A 16,048-nucleotide genomic window follows, 5' to 3' on the forward strand; every position below is an offset into this window, starting at 1 on the left:
AAGTTTATTTCTGCAGTCAAGCTTTTTTATAGAAGCAGGAACAAAGAGCTCAAAGTATGTGGCCAGCAGAGCGCATACGGGGTTAACACATAATCAGTAGAAACATTTCAAGGACAGCGCGCTCTAAATGACTCATGTGCTTCTCCCACAACCTGCTCTCACAAGTAACATCCCTATTTATTATTAACTCTTGGCGCCGAGCATAACCAAAGGCAGGAGATGTCTTTCTATCCGTAGTGCAAAGCCGCGTACTTCTGGCCCTTCACCATTTTCCCAAGGACTTTCTCCTTTTACGGCTATTTTGCACTACGCTTCCCAACAGACAGGGAGGCCTGGCATCCTGCAATTCATGGGGTCACAAAGAGTCGGACATGACTGAGCGACTGAACTGATCAGCAGTATCATCAATCAGTCAGTCAGTTCAGTTGCTCAGTCATGTCTGCCTCTTTGTGACCCCATGGGCTGCAGAATGCCAGACTTCTCTGTCCATCACCAACTTCCGGAGCTTACTCAAACTCATGTCCACGAAGTCAGTGATGCCACTCAACCACCTCATCCTCTGTTGGCCCCTTCTCCTCCTGCCTTCAATCTTTCCCTACTTCAGGCTCTTTTCCAATGAGTCAGTTCTTTGCATCAGTTAGCCAAAATATTGGAGCTTCAGCTTCAGCATCAGTCCTTCCAATGAATACTCAGGACTCATTTCCTTTAGGATGGACTGGTTGGATCTCCTTGCTGTCCAAGCTAGGATCATGACACCTAATCAATATCCACTCTACCAACCCATAGCTGATGGTACTCATACTCAGGGCATGATTAGCCTAACTGGCTAAATGCAAAAATATGTATAGTATAATGTTGTGTGTTTTGTGCAGTGTAATGTTAAGTGTGTTTCCATATCAATATATGTAGAGATATGTAAGACTAAAAAGCACATTGTATCAGCCATAATTTGGGTTAGGTTCATTGGAAAATATACTAATGTAATTTTTCATGATTTTAAGAAGTATAGCCTCTGTATGATCTTGCTAGGTGGCACTAGTGGTAAAGAACCCTCCTGCCAATGCAGGAGACATAAAGAGACAGGGGTTCAATTCCTGAGTCAGGAACATCCCCTGGAGGAGAGCATGGCAACCTGCTCCAGTATTCTTGCCTGGCGAATCCCATGGACAAAGGAACTTGGTGGGCTACAGTCCATGGGGTCACAAAGAGTCCAACACGACTGAAGCGACTTAGCATGCACAAACACAGCCTCCGTATGGAGGTGAATTATTTTTAAAAGCATCAGCAATAGGTCAATGACAAAAGAAATCATACTGTAAATTACAGAAGAGGAATTTTCCTTTAGTTATTCTGTCTATAGCTCATGACAATAAACTCTGTAAGAATTCTTCAAGGTTTGAGTCCCTAGGGTTAAGTAGTTAGATATAAAACAAATTAAAACACCATCATGAAGTATAATTTCTAAGTCTGCCTATTGCTCAAAGACATGTTCGTTCTGCAATGTCTTGACTGTTGCAAAAATAACAGATTATATTTCTTGCTATAATTATTAACTATATTTTGCAAGAATCATCAACTTTCTGATTAAAGGACTGGAAACACTTAAACAAAAATTTCAGTTTTGATACAAAATGTGTATGCAGCATATTAGTGTTAGCAAGGAATCCATCATAGCAATACTCCAAAGATATCTGGCATTTGGTGAGTTGATTTAACCTAGGATCATCCTTTCACTCTGATCTGAGGGATATGGAATCCAGAAGATTTTTGGCAGAGGAGACCTATATGAACTGAAAACAGCAATATACAGGCTAAATTCTACTTTTATTAGTCCCAGGACCATCGTGCATGTGCAGTTATATGTTTAACCCCAGAGAAATTTACTATTACATTTTTCTTTATGTGTTAAAAATGTTTAATCTTTCCCAGGCCAATTCTGCTGTTATCATATGACTACCATAACCCAATCAATGATTTGTTTAGTTTTTTTCTTTTTTTAATTTCCTTCTATGTAGCCTGTGATCTCATATAATTATATTCTATTTTGGGGATATTTAGTACTCTAAGCATTATACTCATTCAGGAATCATTTATATATAATACCACTACTGATAAATACTATTCTTTCTTATTTTCCAGATAAAGAAACTGAAGTTCTAAAGGATAAAGCTAATTTCCCATAATCAAATTTACTCAAGTTGTCAAGCAAAGACTTCAGCCTGACACTTCAGAACATTCCTGGGTGTACACTGATCACACTGCTTCACTAGCTTAGGTCGAGCAATCTTGAGCTTCTTTCACTCCACCTTCTCGTGTTTCATTGCTCAATTTTAATTCTTCTTTATTTTTATCTTTTAAATCAAGATCCATGGTTCTGAGTGAAGGAAATCAGAGCTCTGTGATCATGTTCATCCTCTTGGGCTTCTCAGAATACCCGCACCTCCTGGCACCCCTTTTCCTGGTGTTCTTGACCATTTACACAGTCACTCTGGTAGGGAACCTTGGTGTAATAGTGTTCATAAGGACAAGTCTCAAACTCCACATACCCATGTACTTTTTTCTTAGCCATCTATCCTTTTTGGATATTTGTTCTTCCAGTGTATTTACACCCAAACTCCTAGATATCTTGGTACTAGAAGACAGAGTTATCTCTTTCAAAGGATGCATGGCACAGTTTTTCTTTGGCTGTGCATTTGTGATTACAGAGATGTCCATACTAGCAGCGACAGCCTATGACCAGTTTGTGGCTGTTTGTAACCCCTGCTCTACACAGCTGCTGTGTCTCCTAAGCTCTGCAGCCTCCTGGTTGCTGGGACTTACACGTGGGGTGGAATGTGTTCCTTGACAATACATGTCCTCTTTTGGAGCTGTCCTTCTGCCGTTCTATGCCATACATCACTTTGGCTGTGAGTATTCTGCCATCATCTCTGCTTCCTGTTCTGACACCCATTTCAGTCAACTGACGTGTTTCATTTCTACACTCAATGAGGTGTGTGTAGCCTCCTGATTATCTTCACCTCCTACGTTTTCACAGTTGTCACGATCATCAAGATGCCTTCAGCTGCTGGACTCCGAAAAGCCGTCTCCACCTGTGCCTCCCACCTGACCGCCATCACCGTTTTCCATGGGACTGTTCTGTTCCTTCATTGTGTACCCAACTCCAAAAGCTCATGGCTCCTCGTCAGAGTAGCCACTGTGTTTTTTACTGTCATGATTCCTATGCTGAACCCCCTTATCTATAGCCTTAGGAATAAAGGTGTGAAAGAGACAGTCAGGAGTTTGATAACCATGAAACTGCTTTCTCCCTCAATATAATTCAGAAGTCCAATAGGACTGAAAAACCACTTGAATTAAAGTCAAGCTGTGTATAACCCAAATAAATATGTTTATGTTCATATTATGCCTAATAATTTTCTTACGTATTTCTGATGCTAGTTTACCTTTATTTTAAATAAATATATGATTATGTTTCAAATAAATTGTATGTTGCATTTTACATTTTTTTGATGGTCAGGATGAGCTACAATTATTTCTGAGTTAATATAGAAATAATACATTATGGAAGTCAGAGTGATGAAAAGATATATATTGTTAGAGACTCACTCCTTATGCTACAGTTTATGCTGTGATTTGTAACACTGATGCAAACACAGATGATGACTCTGTTTAGTGTCAGGGTTAAGGTTAGGGTTAGGGTTAAATTTGCACTCAGGTTCTCATAACTAACTTTTGATTCAGTTCTATAAAATGCAACTTTTAGCTTTTCTCAAAATTTTATTTTACTCCAGGTAAAATGAGGACTTTTGAGTTTGCATTATGAAAATATTACCTGATTTTAAGCAAGAAGATCCTGAAAATAATATCTAGTCTCTGTATGCATCACTAATTTTTTGAATACCAGTATAATATAGTTCAATAAAAGGTGTTTAAGATGATACTGAATACTGAGAAAAAGTTAAATGTATTTCTAAGGAGATATAATGATTACCCAGTGATAAAGCCCAAGTTAAGAACTTCTCTATTTTCTCTTCTTCTGACATATATACTCGTTCATGTCTCAGGTTTGCATTCATAATCCAAAGAAGAAGAAATGCTCTTTATCAATAATGAAGTATGAAAAAATTATAATAGATTAACAGAGATGTTTTTGAATAACTGGACCTAATCATGAATCTACCTCATTCAGTTTAATGTCTTTCTTATATCCCTTTGAAGTATCTGCCATTACCACATATTCTTTATAACTTTGAAGTAAATCTCATTATCCATTAGAGCAACCTCTGACATCTTTTCTTCCCTGTAAGTGGATCCTGTTTATCCTTGACCATTTCATTTTCATACAGACTTCAGTATTTATTTTGTTCATTCTTTTAAACCCTGAGACTCTTAGGGGCTCTAAAATGTACGTCACCTGTTCTTCAGCTCTGCATGTTCAAGCATGCTTGGCTGTAGCCATGCCCTCTCTGCTTCAGTCATCTATACTCCTTCGTAATGATAAGATCATATTAGCTGGTTTTTATTTTACCATTGTTTTAACGTATTTATTTTTATTTTTGGCTGTGCTGCACAGCATGTGAGATCTTAGCTTCCCAACCAGGGATAAAGCCTGTGCTCCCAGCAGTGGAAGCAAAGAATCTTAACCCCTGGGCCACCAGGGAAATCCCACCATTGTTTTTATTGATGTGACTTTGCCATTTGATTCATTTCTCATTATCATTACTATGATTGATTCGGTTTCTGAGGGAAAAGAGAGACAACAAAGGCATGTTATATATTGAGTTGACATACTGAGTTAAAAATAATCCAAACTTTATCTCTTTCTTTACTGTTAGGGGGAAAAATTGGCATAGGTAAAATTCTACAGGCATGGCCGATAAGAATATATTGTGAAGAATCATTATTAAGAGATTATAAATCTTAGTGAAATAAACACCTTCCTTGAAAAAACATAGCATTAATCTTATACAATAAAAATAGAAAATCTAGGTAAAGTCTTATCTATTGAAGTAATGAATATCTGTGTGTGCTTGGTCATGTCTGACTCTTTGTGACCCCATGGACTTTAGCCTGCCAGGCTTCTCTGTCCGTGAGATTTTCCTGGCAAGAATACTGGAATCGGTGGCCATGCTCTTCTCCAAGAGATATTCCTGACCCAGGATCGAACCCCCGTCTCCTGTGTCTTCTGTATTGCAGGTGAATTCTTTACCACTGAGTCACTGGGGAAGCCCAAAGTAATGGAATTTGTTTTCAAAAACTTCCTAACAAAGAAATCCTATGCCCTGTTTATTATGTTGGTGAATTTCTCGAAACATTTAAGAAATATTGTCAATCATGCACAAATCTTTCTAGAAAACAGATTGAGAGGATACTTAATAATGCATTATATTCACTGAGTTTTTAACAATTCAAACAAAGCTATTATAAGAACTAAATTTATAGATCAATCTTTCTCATGAGGTTATATAATGAATATTCAAGACAGAATATTAACACACTGGGTTTTATTCCAGAAACTGAAAAGTGGTTTAACAGTCATGAATTAATAACCACAAATCAGCATATTAAAGCAAAAGGGAAGGTATATCATTCTTGCAATTTACAGTTCTAGAAAAATAATTTGGTTAAATACAAAACTCATTCCATTCTGAATGGATGACTTTTCTCAACTCACATTTAATAAAATTGTTATTAGCTATAAGAAACTTTAAGTAATCCTCATATTAACTACTGAAATTACTGTGATTAATTTTAAAATACTTTGGCTGTAATACTATGTATATATTTAAACCTACATCTCCCCAAGAATGTACAAATCCAAAGGCAGTCCCCTAGAGTTTTAATTGAAAAGTTCATATTTCCTTGATGGCTGTGACAAATATTTCTAGTATCCATGTGTTGAATAGAAAGTAACCTCTTCCTGATAAGAGTGTGGGTGGCTCAAATGGTAAAGAATCCACCTGCAAGGCAGGAGACCTGGGTTCAGTCCCTAGATTGGGAAGACTCCCTGGAGAAGGGAACGGTCAGCCATTACAGCAGTCTTGCCTGGAGAATTCCATGGACAGAGGAGCCTGGCGGACTACAGTCCATGGGGTCCCAAAGAATCAGGCATGACTGAGTGGTTAACACTTTCACTTTCTTGTTAGAGTATGGAATGTCAGAAATAGGCTATCATTGTGAAAAATATGGCCTGCTGACCATGAATACTAGAAATAGCTTGCCTTTGGTGTAATTAAGGTATTCAGGGATTACAGCTTAGCTATCAATAGTTTATTTCTAATCTTTATGCTTGCAGGAGACCTGCGTTCGATCCCTGGGTCGGGAAGATGCCCTGGAGAAGGAAATGGCGACCCACTTCAGTATTCTTGACTGGAGAATTCCATGGACAGAGGAGCCTGGTGGGCTACAGGCCATGGGGTCACAAGAGTTGGACACGACTGAGAGACTAACACACACACATACATGCGTGCATGAATAAGTCTTGCAAATTATACTTTAAAAAGTCATTTCTATTTGCTCACCATTAGAATACAATGATGCAATTGATGTTTTTATATATACTCATTTATGCACCAGTACTGCATTCTGTTATTATTTTTTCATATTTTGGTTGCAGATTCCTTAGAACTTTCTATATACAGAATCTAGCTGGCAAATAAAGACAGTTTTACTTTCTACTTTCCAGTAATTATAATTTTCTTTCCTTATTCAGCAAAAAGTTAAAATAAGATGTTGAATAAAAGTGGTTGAGGACATTAGTTTTTTGGTTGTTTTTATACACAGGGTTAGGAGAAAATCAAGTTATTTTACTTTATGTAGGATTTCTTTTCTGTTTTCTGCTTTTACATTAAACATAATGCTAGCTAGAGGTACTTTTGTGGATGATCTTTATCAGATTGAAGGAATTTTCTTATATATCTTGTTTGCTGCTATACAGGTAATTGTTTTGGTTCCTCCCCTCCCCCCTCGCGTCATTATTTATTTTCTTATCATATACTGTGGTATTTTATTTTCTAATATTTTATTCAGTATTTCTGTAATGAAGTACATTAGTTATCTTGATCTTTTTTTTTTTTTTTTTTTTGCAACATCTTTGTCTGGTTTTGTTGTTGATGGTTGTTGGTTAGTTACTAAGTCATATCTCTTTTACAACCCCTCTATCCATGGGATTCTCCAGGCAAGAATACTGGGGTGGATTGCCATTTCCTTCTCCAGGGGATCTTCCTGATCCAGGGATAAAACATGTGTCCTCTGCCTGTCAGATGGATTCTTTACCTCTGAACCACCAGGGAAACCCGTGAAACACCAGAGATGTCCCAAAACTCAGAAAATGATCAGAAATATTGGTGGTGGCTCCTCCTCACTGTAGGGGGCACCCACACCCTTTCTTTCCTGGTGTGCCTCTCTGCCTTGCTTCGATCTTAACTAAACAGTTTCTCTGCCTGCTCTCCCACTTGTTGTGCTATGTCTCTAAAAATAAACTTTGTACCTTCATTTACAATTTTTGCTTCCTTGAGAAATACATTTTTTACTGGGGACAAAATAATATATATATACTGATGGTTGCCAGTAACCCGCATGTCAGCTATCAGTTTTTAAACTATAGAGTTATGATTCACACATTCTAAACTAATTAATCATTTTCAGGTTTTGCACTTTGTTGATTGAATTGTCTTTGCCTCTTCAACCAAATCCTGAGCTTCCGAAGGTCAGGAAGCAGGCCAAAGAATTCTATCATTGTACTTGCACAGCGCTGGGTTCCAGATATTTGTAGCTGAAAATAAAATCCAGAAATCTTTGGTTTCTATCATAGAGGTTTCTTAGAACCTCTGTCAGAATCACCTGCGAAATCAGTTGAACTCACGGATATTTGGCAGAGAAACCCAGGAATGTTCATTTTAAACAAGCCTCTTGGAATATTCTTATGTACATGGATGTTTGGGAATTAGAACGCTGTCACATACAAATAAACACAATCCTAAGTACATGTTTCACACAAGGTATAGGCAAGATAGTAACAGCATCAAGTTTAAATAACATTTCCAGTCTTATTTCCTCCTCTAGCCCCTCCTCCCCTTCCTGTCTCAATCATCCTCCTGGAGCAAAATCCTAATCAAGTCCTTCTTTCAACTAAAACCTTCCCAATTGTGAGACTATAAAACCCATGATCATAAGCTTATCCTTTAAGAATCTTTATGGCCTAGCTGCAATCAAAAGACATAACTTTTTATCTAAGAGCACAAATTCTGAGGCCAGACTGACTGAATTCAAATCCCAATGCCTCCAGTTTGAGTATGAGCTATATTAATGGGATGAAGAAAAAGTGTTGCATATATCTCTTATTGCTCTGTTTATTCAAATATCCATGTTTTTTTGGTGCTATTTGTTACTTAAATGCTTGACAGAATTTACCATTTAATAGTATGGACCTGGGGTTCTCTTTGTGGGAAGATTTTTAACTGAAAATTCAATTTCATAAGAAGATAGAGGCTATTCATATTTTGTATTTCATCTTTGGTAAGTTTATTTGTATGGTTCAAATGATTTTTCTACATCAACTAAGTAGTCAAATTTTTTGGAAGAAACTTCTACATAATACTCTCTATTTTTTCTTCATTGACAGCATCTGTAATGAAGTTCCATTTTTCTTCTTGAGTAGCAATTGTGTTATGATGTTATTTTTAATCAATTTATCTATCAGAAGATTGATTTTATGTATCATTTTAAACATCAGAATTTTAGTTTTGCTCAATCCCTTATTTCTATTTCACTGTCCATTTTCTATTTTCGATCACCATTCTCATCTTTTCCTCCTTCTATTTATTGTGAGATTAAAAACTATGTTTGCTTTCTTATCTTCTTATAATGGAATCACAAATCATCAAGTTTCTTCTCTTAAGTAAAACATTCAAGCAAGTAGGTGCTATTTTAAATAGAATGAGGGATAAATGGAAAGATTACAAAGATGTTGACCTCATGAGTGACAAGTAGAAGTCTAAACTAGTCCTTAAGATTCCCCACCATTTGGTGCACACATATCTTCAACTAGCCATTCAATTACACATTAATCTGGGAGCTGCTGGCAAATACTTTTAAATTATAACTAGTTTTAAATCAGTTGATCATGAGAAAAGAAAGACTATCCTGATTGGTGAGTCTCATGTAATCCGATGATTTGTTAAAAACACTTGAATCCCTCTTTAAAGAGATGTGTGAATTATAAGAGGGTGTTGAGAGATTTGAAGTGTGAGAGTGACTTGAGCAGAGAAAACAAAGCAGATACCTAGAAGTGGATTCTAGGAACTGTGAATAACCCCAAAACAGATGTCAAGGAAACAAGACCTTATTCCCACAACTTCAAGGAACTGCATTATTCCAACAACATGAATGAGCTTGGAAGAGAACCAATTTCTAGATGAGAAACTTGATGACACTTTGATTTCAGCCTTGTGATAACTTGAAAAGAGGGACCAGCTGTATTGTGCCTAACTTCGGGCATACAAAATTGTGAATTAATAAATGAGTATTTTTCAAGCCAGTGAATCTGCAGCAGTTTATGATGATGAAATAGACCAGAAGGCAATGGCACCCCACTCCAGTACTCTTGCCTGGCAAATTCCATGGACAGAGGAGCCTGGTGGGCTGCAGTCCATGGGGTCGCTAAGAGTCGGACACGACTGAGCGACTTCCCTTTCACTTTTCACTTTCATGCATTGGAGAAGGAAATGGCAACCCACTTCAGTGCTCTTGCCTGGAGAATCCCAGGGACGGGGGAGCCTGGTGGGCTGCCATCTATGGGGTCACACAGAGTCGGACAAGACTGTAGTGACTTAGCAGCAGCAACATACCACATAATTCAGCAAACCTATCAACTGCATTATCAAAAAATGTATATTCAACAAGTTTTAATAATACAGGGAAACACTGGGATACAATAATAACTGCAAATCCCATAATATCATATTTCTATTCAGTGTGATATTGAATGTGTGTTTTTGCAAATATAGATGTTCAAATAAGAAAACTTAGAGGAAAGACTGAAATAAACATAACACTATGCTTGGTCTATGGGAACAACACTATGCTTGGTCTATTGGACACTAATTGTGATTTTCTCTTTCTGAATTTTGGAATTCATGTCTTCCATGATAAATATAAACAGGTTGATTGCTAGTGCTATTTTTCTAAGATGAGAAGATAAACATGCTCAAGCTTCCTATATGATTTAATGATTTAAAATAAGTTATATTTTAAATGAGGAATAAGGGATTTTCTTTAAATTGTCTTGTTTGTAGCTCATGGAAAACACCCCAATCAAAATTCTCTGGGGTGTGAATCCCCAGGTCACTCAGGTAGACGTAAATATACAGCATGACCCCTAAGTTTAGTTTACAAGTATCGCTTACCCTTAAGAGTGTCTCTATTTTTTAATGAGGAAAAAAATGTAATTTTCTTGATGACTTTACTGAAATATACTTTGGAAGAGGTTACAATACTCTTATTACAACAATTTTAATTAAATGTACGTATTTTTGTTAAATACTTTTCAAGATTCTTATTTAAATTAAAGAAGTCTTCAGTAAATCAGTCTATAAAGACTATATGGCTTCTGGTGAGTTGTTTAAGTAATTTACTTTCATTGTGATGTGGGAAATTCTGAAATTAACAATAATTCTGGCAGAGAAGCACCTATGCAACCCCAGTAGCAATGAAATGGTACTCATTTAATTCATTAAAGGGTAAGAATACAAGATATTGAACTTATTTCTTATATCTATGGGATGCATTTAGTTTTGAACTTTGCTTATATAGCTGAATGATGTCCTTGGTGGGCATTCAAGTAGTAGTATTTGTTTTCAATTAAAAATAATTTAAAAATTAGGGAAATATTAAAAAGAAATCTATAAAGCTGTAAAGAAATATGCCAGACTTTGCATTAATTTTTTTGAGTTTCAAATCATTCAGGTGAAAGCAAGTTGGAGCAGTACAGCAAATTTGAGTTCTGAATTAAACCCCAAAGTAGTCTGAAATATGTTGCCTGGTATTTGATATTAAAAGGTAATTATGCTTTTATATACCAAAATGTGTGTATTTTGTGCACAAAAATAAAAATTCCTGCAGTGAGTAAAATGAAAGAAGTAGCTATCAAGCAATCTAGGTAATGCAGTGATACTGTGCATGCCAAGTCGCTTCAGTCCTTTCTGACTCTTTATAAACAACCCTATAGCCCACCAGGCTCCTCTGTCCATGGGATTGTCCAAGCAAGAATACATACACACTTCCAGGGGATTTTCCCAACCCAGGGGTAGAACCCGTGTCTCTTATGTCTGCTGCATTGGTAGTTTAGTTCTTTTAGAGATCACAGAAATCCAGACAGAAGCGTTCAGTTTGCAGGTAATTTGTATGGAGATGATTATGAATATGGAAGTGAAAAACAAAGGAGAAAAGGAAAGATATAAGCATCTGAATGCAGAGTTCCAAAGAATAGCAAAAAGAGATAAGAAAGCCTTCCTCAGCAATCAATGCAAAGAAATAGAGGAAAACAACAGAATGGGAAAGACTAGAGATCTCTTCAAGAAAATCAGAGATACCAAAAGAACATTTCATGCAAAGATGGGCTCGATAAAGGACAGAAATGGTAGGGACCTAAAGAAGCAGAAGATATTAAGAGGAGATGGCAAGAATACACAGAAGAACTATACAAAAAAGATCTTCATGCCCCAGATAATCACGATGGTGTGATCACTGACCTAGAGCCAGACATCCTGGAATGTGAAGTCAAGTGGGCCTTAGAAAAATCACTATGAACAAAGCTAGTGGAGGTGATAGAATTCCAGTTGAGCTATTCCAAACCTTGAAAGATGATGCTGTGAAAGTGCTGCACTCAATATGCCAGCGAATTTGGAAAACTCAGCAGTGGCCACAGGACTGGAAAAGTTCAGTTTTCATTCCAATCCCAAAGAAAGGCAATGCCAAAGAATGCTCAAACGACTGCACAATTGCACTCATCTCACACGCTAGTAAAGTAATGCTCAAAATTCTCCAAGCCAGGCTTTAGCAATATGTGAACCGTGAACTTCCTGATGTTCAAGCTGGTTTTAGAAAAGGCAGAGGAACCAGAGATCAAATTGCCAACATCTGCTGGATCATGGAAACAGCAAGAGAATTCCGGAAAAACATCTATTTCTGCTTTATTGACTCTACCACAGCCTTTGACTGTGTGGATCACAATAAACTGTGGAAAACTCTGAAAGAGATGGGAATACCAGACCACCTGATCTACTTCTTGAGAAATTTGTATGCAGGTCAGGAGGCAACAGTTAGAACTGGACATGGAACAACAGACTGGTTCCAAATAGGAAAAGGAGTACGTCAAGGCTGTATATTGTCACCCTGCTTATTTAACTTATATGCAGTGTACATCATGAGAAACGCTGGACTGGAAGAAACACAAGCTGGAATCAAGATTGCCAGGAGAAATATCAATAACCTCAGATATGCAGATGATACCACCCTTATGGCAGAAAGTGAAGAGGAACTCAAAAGCCTCTTGATGAAGGTGAAAGTGGAGAGTGAAAAAGTTGGCTTAAAGCTCAACATTCAGAAAATGAAGATCATGGCATCTGGTCCCATCACTTCATGGGAAATAGATGGGGAAACAGTGGAAACAGTGTCAGACTTTATTTTTTGGGCTCCAGAATCACTGCAGATGGTGACTGCAGCCATGAAATTAAAAGACTCCTACTCCTTGGAAGGAAAGTTATGACCAACCTAGATAGCACATTCAAAAGCAGAGACATTACTTTGCCAACAAAAGTTCATCTAGTCAAGGCTATGGTTTTCCCTGTGGTCATGTATGGATGTGAGAGTTGGATTGTGAAGAAGGCTGAGCACCGAAGAATTGATGCTTTTGAACTGTGGTGTTGGAGAAGACTCTTGAGAGTCCCTTGGACTGCAAGGAGATCCAATCAGTCCATTCTGAAGGAGATCAGCCCTGGGATTTCTTTGGAAGGAATGATGCTAAAGCTGAAACTCCAGTACTTTGGCCACCTCATGCGAAGAGTTGACTCATTGGAAAAGACTGTGATGCTGGGAGGGATAGGGGGCAGGAGGAGAAAGGGATGACAGAGGATGAGATGGCTGGATGGCATCACTGACTCAATGGACGTGAATCTGGGTGAACTCCAGGAGTTGGTGATGGACAGGGAGGCCTGGCATGTGCAATTCATGGGGTCACAAAGAGTCGGACACGACTGAGCGACTGAACTGAACTGAACTGAAGCGTTTGAGCATGATTTTAAATTAAGATTGAATGAAAATTAGTCCTGAAGGATGGCTGTAGGTAGGCTAAATAAAGATAGCTGCTGAGTAGATGGGTGGTAGCTAGCAATTAAGATGGGAGTGTATTTTGAAGAATATGTTCATTTTGCCCTAATTACATTTTTCACAGCCTTAACCTTGGATGGAAAAGAAATCATAGAGATACAGACAAGGACAGGGAAAAATGGACAAAACAAAGCTCATGCCTTGATGGCTTGAGACATTAATGAAAATGTACATCTAAGAAGGAAACATTAGAAAATAATTAAGTAAGAAAAAGATTTCCTCCGTGTATGCATTTTTTTATACTTCTTAGTCACTATTTGCACCATTTCAGACTTCGTAAAATTATAGGCAGTGCTACATTGTAGAATATTTTGAGGTCAAATATTTCAAACTGAAAGTAAACATGAAAAACAGCATTAGAAATACAAGAGAAGAAACTAAATTTGGTGGGGGCCATTTATTACATGTGAAATTAAAGTCTTAAATGTTTTAGAAAATAATTAAAGTTGGACTTCCCTGATAGCTCAGCTGGTAAAGAATCCGCCTGCAATGCATGGGACCCCAGTTCGATTCCTGGGTCGGGAAGGTCTGCTGGAGAAGGGATAGGCTACCCACTCAAGTATTTCTGGTCTTCCCTTGTGACTCAGCTGGTAAAGAATCTGCCTGTAATGTGGGAGACCTGGGTCCAATCCCTGGGTTGGGAAGATCCCCTGGAGAAGGGAATGGCTACCCACTCCAGTATTCTAAACTAAATTTGGTGGTGGTGTGGGGCGGGGGGGGGGGGGGGGGGGGGGGGGGGGGGCATTTATTACATGTAAAATTAAAGTCTTAAATGTTTTAGAAAATAATTCACTAATTTAAGTTATATTTTATACATAATTGTGTAGTAAAAAACAAATTCTTATAATAAATTATATTCTATAGGTAAGGTTTCAGAGAGCTTAACTTGTCAGAGACATATTAATAAGTGACTGAGGTTAAATTTGAAGGCAAGTTAAATTTGACTTGATTAAAGAGTCTAGAATGTTAACAAGACATCATTCATATTCTCTAGGAGATACAATATGTGACTTTTTACAAGGTTTGGCCAGTTGGTGAAATCATTAAGGGAACGTAAACCTGAGGCTTCTCTGATGAGGTGGGTGCTGGATCTCTCAGTTGTGTGACTAGCGACTCCATGGCCTATAGCCCTCCAGGTTCCTCTGTCATCAGATTTCAGCAGCAAGGATCCTGGAGTGGGTTGCCAGTTCTTTCTCCTGGGGATATTCCTGACCCAGGGATTGAACTCATGTCCCTTGCATCTCCTGCACTATCAGGAGGATTCTTTACCACCACACTACCTGGGAAGCCTCTCTCTGATCGGAGAGCACTAAGGAAAAGTGAGAGAAAAACAGGACATCTTGAGCAGTTAGAATGGCCTGAACAAACAAGAATTTGCAAGCGTAATCAACAAGTTCAATTAAATGAAGCTAAAGAAAGGAATTCTCCATGTGGAGAAAAGGGAGACAGAGCTGGGAGAAATTCAAACAAGGACATATTCTGAGTCACCGTGACACTCAGCTCTTCCCAGTCCATCCTCTCCTTGCCTCTCCATCAGAAGCTGACTTGCATGCTCCACACCTGTAGACACACAGTATACCATTTGGGCTCCACCTGTCTTATTCGTATTCCTGGGAAATCCCAGACTTCACCACTGCAGACCAGTCCCCTGTCCAGGCTGGGGGAAAAAAAAGTACCCTCTATTTCTGTCATGTCTGGTTGCTTAGGGTGAACTCTGGTTTTCTCTGGCAGAAACCATAGTGATGGATGAGAGAAATCAGAATCACCTTCATCCTCTCAGTCTTCTCAGAATACCCACAGCTCCAGGTGCCCCTATTCTTGGTCTTCTTCACTGTCTATACAGTCTCTGTGGTGGAGAACCTGGGTGTGATTGTGACCATCAGAATTAGTCCCAAACTTCACACCCCCATGTAATTCTTTCTCAGCCATCTCTCCTTTCTTGATTTTTGTTACTCTTCTATAACCACACCCAAACTCTTACAGATCTTGGTTGTGGACACAAGGACTATCTCCTACATGGGTTGCACGCTGCAGTTCTTCTTTGGTTGCACACTTGTGATTACGGAGATGTTCATGTTAGCGGTGATGGCCTATGACCAGTTTGTGGCTGTTTGTAACCCCCTGCTCTACACAGTTGCTGTGTCTCTTAAGCTCTGCAGCCTCCTGGTCACTGGAACCTACACATGGGGTGGAACGTGGTCCTTGACAATCACATGTTCTCTTTTGGAGCTGTCCTTGTATGGTTCTAACGTCATACATCACTTTGGCTGTGAGCATTCTGCAATCGGCTCTGCCTCTTGCTCTGACTCTTACTTCAGTCAGATGACATGTTTTATCATTTCTACTCTCAATGAGGTGTGTCACCTCCTGATTATTCTCGCCTCCTATATTTTCATAATTGTCACATCATCAAGATGCCTTCAGCCGGTGGACTCTGAAAAGCCTATTCCACCTGTGCCTCCCACCTGACTGCCATCACCATTTTCCATGGGGTCATCCTTCTTCTCTACTGGGTACCCAACTCCAGAAGCTCATGGCTCTTCATCAAAGTAGCCACTGTGCTTTTCACAGTAGTGATCCCCATGCTAAATCTCCTATCTACAGCCTTAGAAATAATGATATGAAGGAGACCATCAGAAAATTAGTCAACACCAAAATGTTTTCT

The 16,048-nt window shown here is 38.4% G+C and overlaps 2 pseudogenes; both read left to right on the plus strand.

Moving 5' to 3' along the window:
- The first annotated feature begins 2,368 nt into the window (after positions 1-2,368).
- On the plus strand, positions 2,369-3,315 carry LOC113878863 (annotated as a pseudogene).
- A 7,811-nt stretch (positions 3,316-11,126) lies between these two features.
- Positions 11,127-15,821, plus strand: LOC113878831 (annotated as a pseudogene).
- The last annotated feature ends 227 nt before the right edge of the window (positions 15,822-16,048 follow it).

This window comes from Bos indicus x Bos taurus, chromosome 20 (assembly GCF_003369695.1).
Source record: "Bos indicus x Bos taurus breed Angus x Brahman F1 hybrid chromosome 20, Bos_hybrid_MaternalHap_v2.0, whole genome shotgun sequence".
Lineage (NCBI taxonomy): Eukaryota > Metazoa > Chordata > Mammalia > Artiodactyla > Bovidae > Bos > Bos indicus x Bos taurus.